The following is a 7,843-nucleotide window of genomic DNA, read 5'->3' as shown; positions in this document are numbered from 1 at the left end:
ACAAATGATTAGAGGAAACAGAGAGCATGACAAAAAAATGTTTTCTTCACTTTCTTGAGCTATAGCTATGTGGGGCTTTTTTCTTTTTTTCTCAAAAATAGTCTTTATTCATGAGCCATTATTAATATAATTTAATGCAGTATTTGTTCTAGCTTTGGATTTTTCAAGCAAAAAATTGCCTTAAAACTGCAATGTTTAGTACATTTGAAAACTGTAATATTTTAAAAGACTTAAGACATCAAATCCATAATTATTTTCTTTTTAGAAAAGCTAGCTTATATGATTTATTGGTGGCTTTATAATTTGTCTGTAGCACAGTAATTTATATACATGATATGTAGACAGAGTGCTGTAAGAGAAAAAATTGCAGATGCTATAGAGCATTGCCATATTTTAGTGTTCGTGAATCCTATTTTTATACATATGGTGTGTGTACTGTATGGAAGTGACATGACATGATGGAGAATTACATAACATCTCATTTGGTTTTTTTTAAGCAGTATTTAGTAGTATCCCTAATATTCCCCCCCCCGCCCCCAATTACTTGTACTATACTGTATATATGATAGAAGTGACAACTGGACTTGCTTTTAAAATATCAGGATTGGCTATTCAGGACTCAACTGTACTCCATGTTTTCTTCATTGTTTCCTAGTGTTGAGATCAGTCAACATGGTTCTGAATTGGGATTTCATCTAACTCTTGTGACTTTGACTCATGTTAGTGATTCAGCCATTCTAAATACCACTTGAGAAAACCTGTGTACAGATTATTAAGGAAAGTCCTTTTGTGGTACAAATGTGGTGTGACAATCCTACTTTTTTTGTCTTCAGAATTAGATTCTAGAGTCTTAACCCCTTCAGGAGAAGGACAAAAGATAACAACAGAAACTGGTTAAGACTGCTTAAAAAAGTGTTCTTTCGCAAGTAAGTGAAAGGCAGTGGTCAGATGAATTCCTCAGGCAAACACTCTAAAACACTTGAAATCAGCATTTCTCTGCAACAGATTGAAGTAGTGCTGGATTACAGTATTTTTAAATGTTTATTAGCACAAGGTGACAGAAAAGAGATTCCCTGTGCAGATAAAGAAAGCTGAGTAACAGGGCTATGCACAAGACCTTAGTCACAGAGGCAAATGTTACTGACAAAGAGAGGCCAGAAATAATTGCACATGAGCTGTATTTTCACTGACTTGGTGGGAGGAGAAGTCTCAGTGCAGTCAGTGGGAGATGTGAAGTGATGCTCCATCGCAGTGAACAGAGTACCTTCCTGGGTAGGGCTGCCAGTGTTTTTCACCTTTCAGGTCCTCTAAAAAGCACTCTGGTAGACATGCCTTTTATTCTTAACCTTAACCTGTTGAGACTAGGCCTGATTGTCACAGGTAGAACAGGTAGAATCCTCAGATTGGGAACCACTGACCACAGACAATTTTTTCAAACATAAACTCAGTAAACCCAGCTGAGCAGCTCTGTTCCTGGGGGTAATGTAGCTGATGCTTAAATGTGCACTTCTCTACAGCTTTCTCCTGGTGTATCGCGTGCCGAGCTTCTAAAAATGGAGACAAACAGAACACATAGCTGAAGCTGAAATATTGGCTGTGAGTACATTTCTATGGACAGACACCAAGAGTGAATATATTTTGTCTGATTACACTTAAAGTTGCCTGGAACTGGACCAGCTTTGGCCTGTAGATCATATGGCTTCATTACCATGACTCTGAGACTGAGTTAATAAGGTGTGCTGAGCAAGCTCATGTGTCTCTGCACTTGTCTCCAGAGCTACTTGAGGAAACACAAAAAGAGATGTACCCTTTGAGAAAAGCTGAATACTTCTTTTGTGATAATTGTAAATGCTTTCTTTTAAATCTGCTCTATTAATTCTATGGAGGTTTTCGAATTGATGAACTCAATGAATGGAACTTGTATATGAAGCTGAAAAAAAAAGTCCTGAAAAAGAAGTCCAGCTCATTTATTTATAGGGTAAAACTCCTTGCCTCATGCTGTATCAACTTCATTTCTTTTAATCCTATTATTCTCAAAAGCTTGGCTATTTTGGAACACAAAAATATCAAAGACCCACAAACCATACTTTTATTTAAACAAGTTTCCATGTGATAATAACGCAGTCAGTGGAAGGATAATAAAGGCACTTTACCATAAACTTTTTCATGTCCATTTAACACACACTCACATGAGAATGTTGCACTTTCTACTGCTAGTCATTCGTATACTGACACTTTGAAATGAACCGTTTAGTTCCTGTGCAGTTTTTGTGATTGAACTCACTAAATATGGAGATACTTCAGTTACAAGCAAAACTTGTTCATATTTGAAATAAATTTGACTACCCTTATTTACAGTAATTAAATATTTTGTAAGCATAGGCTTTCAGTATTTGCCACTATTGCTAGCAGTCAGGAGTTTAAACTGAAATAATTACTGCTGCATCGCCACTGTAGTGTCTTTTGTAGTGCACACTGATGTCTTTTACAAAATGAATGTAATAAGCTTGAATTTTCTGTTCTCTTTAGTAAGAAGCTTGCTTGATAAACTCAAATAAAATGTAGAGTACATCTGAATCATACTTTGGTACTACTTCAAACCTGCTATTCATGAGTAAAGAAAAGTTGTCATGGAAACTTGAGCTGAAAGATGCAAGACAGTAATTTTATTCAAATCCTTTATTCAATGAATACGTTCTCTTTCTGTTTAATTAGGTATGAATTATTTGTGGTTTTCTTGTATTTTTCTGTTAGTTGAAATAAGGCGCTAAGCAATTTCTAATAATGTAATTTCTGAGTATTACTTCACGTGTATTTAATATGTGACATTTAAAAGGTTTATTAGTTTTGATTGAAAAGAGTGTGTTTCTTTTCCCTGTACATCAGGTATGTTTCTCTGCCCTTCAAAAATAATCTTTTTTCTTGAGTTCATGTTTTTGATCTGAATATTTCTAATTTTTGGATATTCACTTCACAGGCCATCTTCTGGGAGACATTGCTGTCTGTCCACCTATTTATTATAATATTTGTTAAATATAGGAAGACAAAGGGATTGAATTTATTACTTAAGCATACTGGAATAGAGTTTCTTGAAGAACTTTTTCCCAAGCTGATTGATTAATTAGGAAGCAATTTATTTAACAATATATGACCAGAGTGCTTCAAAGAGGATCTACTGAGTGAATACATTTCTGTCATGAGCAGAACATTATACACTTGGGAACAGTCATTAAGTTAGAATTAGCTGTTTCCCTAGGCTTTTTAAGAATTGTAAGCAATTTTTGCAACATATTTTGTCATGTTTTTAGGTAAAAAATGTAAAAATTGTTCTGGTATATGAACAAGCAGGTATGTAATGGCTGCCTCTATAAAAGCTGAAACTGAAATACAGCCAGGTATTTTTTTGTAAGTTGATCAAATGCAAAATTTCGCAGTTTTTATCTAGGCTGTAGAGTTGATCCTAGTAATTTCTTCTAACAAAATTGTTCTCATGGGCAAGTTACATTTAAGAGTGGAAAATGCCTGTTTCTGCTCCACAGGGCTCTGCAGATGCTTCTATGCTCTGACTTTCTATGCAACTTTGTGCTCATTTACCCCTGTAGTCAGACTGCTTCCCCCCACCCCGCACCTATATCTGTTATTGTAATTTACATGAATTTTTGATATGTTTTTCCACTAGGTTGTTCCCTGAGTGTTGACACTGAGCGTACCCAGCCACTGGTGTTAAGTAGGCTGCAAATTAGTTCTGCTGTGAAGAAGTGTGGCTAGCACAGTAGCTGAATGGCTCTGGCCAACAGTAGCCTGACTGACTTGTCAGCAGTTTCAAACTCCTGGGAGATGGGTTGGTTTTCTGTAGTTTTCATTCCTGTATAGGGTATTTTGGAAAAGGGACTGAGGTCAAGCAGAAAAATTTTGCCAGTATAGTTTACATGAGTTTGGCTGAGTGAACAGCTTTTCCCAGTAGAGCTGCAATGCAGCTTTACTAATGTATACCAGCAAAAGCCTTGGGGTTTTTTTCTTTTTTCTTTTTCTTTTCTCAATGTCTTTAACATGTTTTGATACTATGACACTGACCAGCATTTCTAGACATGTAGTTGCAGTGTGATAACAGTGCAGGACTTGAAAAGCTAAACTTCAAGAAATGGAAATGGAGATACTGACTGATAAACAAAAGTTAATCGTAGAGACCGTCCTCTCTCTCCCTGATGTGCCTTTCAGTGAACCAGGCTTTACCTGCATAAGTGAACAACTGCTTGTTCACTTTTTTGCTACCCCAAGATTGAGACAAATAATCCCATAGTTTCAGTTGATGTAGATATGAATAGAACTTACCTTTTGATGTAAAAATCTTGTCTAATCTTCATTTTGTAGTTGTCTTTTCCTCCAACGGAAATATCTGTGTTGGCTTCAGAATCATAGAGGTAATGATTTATTGATTCTCTCTAATCTTTTTCAGGTGATCTATGAAACCATTAGTTCAATCCCTACATTATTGTAAGCTTTGTCAAAGTCACTGTTTTTACCTAGATAGACTTTGAAAAAGCATTGCATGAAAAAGATCTCATTCAGACAGCATTTTAGATCCTGAAAATTGTCATAACAAACAAAATAAATCATCTTCCTTTTTTCAGAACCTAATGTTTGAGAGACCTTGCTTAGGAGACAAGTAGCTTGTGCTTAAGAAAAGATAGTGTAAAGCAAGTTAAAGGGCATTACTTGTTTAGAAGACTAGCAACATGTTTAAATAGACTACATAAAAACTCTATTTAGTTAGAAGAATCCAGTGCCAATGCAAAAAAGAAACAAAGAATTAGTTTTCCTCTGTTTCTCAGTTACTTGTAGAAATTATTTGTGCAAAAAGTGAATAACTTTATTGCTAGCAAAAATCAGTCTCCAATCACTAGTGTTTGTGCAGAGTAAAATAGCATTTCGGAACAACAGTAGCAATAACGTCATCATCAAACCAGTGTAAAGTCCAGTGCTTGATTTAGTTTCTAATCCCAGGCTATTTTGGAACTAACTTTATGTGAGGGGTTAGAGGCTTGGGGTTAGAGGAGCTTTTGAAATAACAGGGCTTGCATGTTTCATGGTTTAAGAGTTTATGATCTTAGGTTTGGACATCTACATTTATGCTGCTCATCAGAAAATCTCTGAACATATTTCATGACTGAGGGCAATGGTTTTGTCTGGCTTAATTTTCAGAAGACTAGAGTGGGGGGATCTTGTGGCAGTCTAGAGGGCAAATGCAAAATGAGGGCTGTTTAGATATGAAACCATGCTGCTCTCAGGGGTGTGTACTTGAAGGGCAAAGAACAGCAGTCCCAACCTGCAGCAAAAGACATTGTAACTCTAAGGCAAAAAACTGTTAACTGTGAGATTAAATACTGACGCAGGTACCCCAAGAAGATGTGTTTATCCCTTGAGATTTCATGGTGTAGGGCAGACACTGAGCAACCTATTCCAACTTGGAGGCTGCTTGGAGGCTAGTTCTTCTTTAGATAAGAACTTGGACCAGACAACATCCAGGGACAACTTAAGTGATTCAACTTGAATAAAGAGTAGATGTGAATGAGATGAGAAGATAGACATATCTAAAAGTTCACAGTGAAATTTCCCCAAATGTTACATATTTTCTATGGGGCTTGTGTTTTCAAAGTCTTTTTCTTGCATTTATTAGTGTTAAAGATCAAGTGATTTAAATGGTATTTTGGATAAAACTTAATTCCATTTATAGCAGAAGTCTTTGAAGAAAAGCTTAATTTTTGAGATTTTAAGTTGTCCGTGTGTTTTTTTTCTTTCCCCTCTCAGTAGATAGAATATATTGAAATAAAACTTTAGGTACATCAGCAAAACATTTTATGTCTTGCCATTTATGGCATCTGTTTCTTCTACTTCAGACCATCCATTGCAATTATCACAACATCTGAGTCTAGGAACATTAGTGATAAACAATTAAATTTCTTATTAGCTAGCTAGCTCTAAAATTAGACTTTATTCTCTATCTTTATCAGTCAACAACACCTGTGATGGAATTCTAGTTTCATTTCTGCCTTCAAATGCACAAACCATGAAATTACCCAGAAGAATAAGATACAGAGCCTATTGTGAAAAATGAAAACTGGAAAGTATAAGACAATTGTGTTCTATGCACTATATATAGTAATTATATCCTTGGCTCTCTCCCCCATAAGAAAAAAAGAGGCTCTTCTGCTGACACTAAACAGGTGGCCAACCCACCATGTGTGGAGATAAGAATGGTGAATAGAGAGGAATCAAAGTATTATTTTCATAATGACAAATATATTTATTTTTAAACAAAGGTGTTTAGTTTGATACAGGTCATGTAGGAGTCAGTAATGGAAAGTTAAGAAAGCTAAGATAACTTTCAAGCTTTTTCTGTAAAGTTCTTTTAATTATGCTTGATTTATTTTTTTCTCTAAATTTAGATGCTGAATTTATTTATAAAACAGGCTCATGGGGAGGTGCATTGAAGAGAGAAAGCTTTTGGTCTTCTGGGTGGACTATAGAACATGCTTTCTTGCTCGTTTCCCCTCTGCCTTTCTTTTGGCAAAACCTTCCTGAACCTGAGTGCCTGTAGAGACAAATATTAAGTGCTAGCAGCACTGTGAGTAAGATGTTGGTTATAGTAAGAGAGAGGAAAGGTCAGATAATTGGAGCAAATGTATAATTGGGGGCAAGTTATGGAATACCACCCATATTCTGAGAGGTGGAGAAAAAAAGAGGAAGAGAATGGGAGAAAAGTAAAATACCTGACTTAAACTGTTTCATGGGCAGTTATGGTGTTTCTTTTTTCCACCTGTTTCCAGAACTAGACTTTACAATAACTTGAGAATTAAATAATTTAGCAATTATTTAAATAACAAATTATGTAAAGTTTAATTAACCAGAATACACCCATCAGAAACATGAACAAATGTAGAACAGCAGGGAATAGATCTACCCACACAAATTCTCTTTCTTCTCAAAAGATGTAGCACAGATAATTGCCTTCCTTTGGGTCCAAGGGTCTAGAAAACATTTGGGGCTTTTTAGGATATTCCAGTGAGGAAAAGAGACCAAGCAGTGAGCTGAGTTAGTTTGTCCGGGTTTATTTACTCACAATAACACAGAAAATCTGGGTTTATTTTTTTTGAGCAGAGGAGTAATCAAGTAATATCCTCCCCACTGTCTTTCAGTTTAGGGCTAAGCCTGGTTTTGTACCTATTTCTGCGTCACAAGCAAATCTAATTTTTTTTGGTCTTCCTCTATCAGCATCTCACTCCTTTTCTAACTGAAGTGTCTAGCATCCATTCAAGCTTCAAATAAAAACACATCAAATCCCTTTTACCTACAGCAAAAGGATTGCTTTGCCTCTTCAGTGAGGGGAAATGGCTGAACCAGGTTCAACAAGATTTAATTCAGTGTCTAACAATATTCATTGCAGTGGTCTAAAAAATCCCAGGCAGTTTTTTTGAAATATGGAGGTGTCCTGGAACTTAAGTCATAGAATAAAACATCCACCATAATTTCCTTTCTTTCATTTTTCAGGGCTCCACGTGGAGTAGCACCTTTGGCAGATGCAGTAACAGTGTCCCATGAAAAAAGAGTAATTTTTCCAAACAGGTAGCTCTCACATTATTCAGGTCAGAGATTAGGCTGTTGAATGTCATTTAGAGTCCAACAGACAATTTATTAAGGTCGAGGAGTGTCCTGGTTAGAACGGCTGGGACCAATTCATCCCTGGATGGGTGTAACCCAAAACTGTGTATTCTATAGCCTTCCATGCCATTTCCCAGAAACTGCTGTCAGTAGAGGCCTGCAAGGTGGGAAGATGTTCCTGTAC

The sequence above is a fragment of the Neopelma chrysocephalum genome, unplaced genomic scaffold, assembly GCF_003984885.1.
Source record: "Neopelma chrysocephalum unplaced genomic scaffold, ASM398488v2 Primary Assembly neopelma1_97034, whole genome shotgun sequence".
In the NCBI taxonomy this organism is placed as follows: domain Eukaryota; kingdom Metazoa; phylum Chordata; class Aves; order Passeriformes; family Pipridae; genus Neopelma; species Neopelma chrysocephalum.
Note: the sequence above shows the minus strand (reverse complement) of the source record.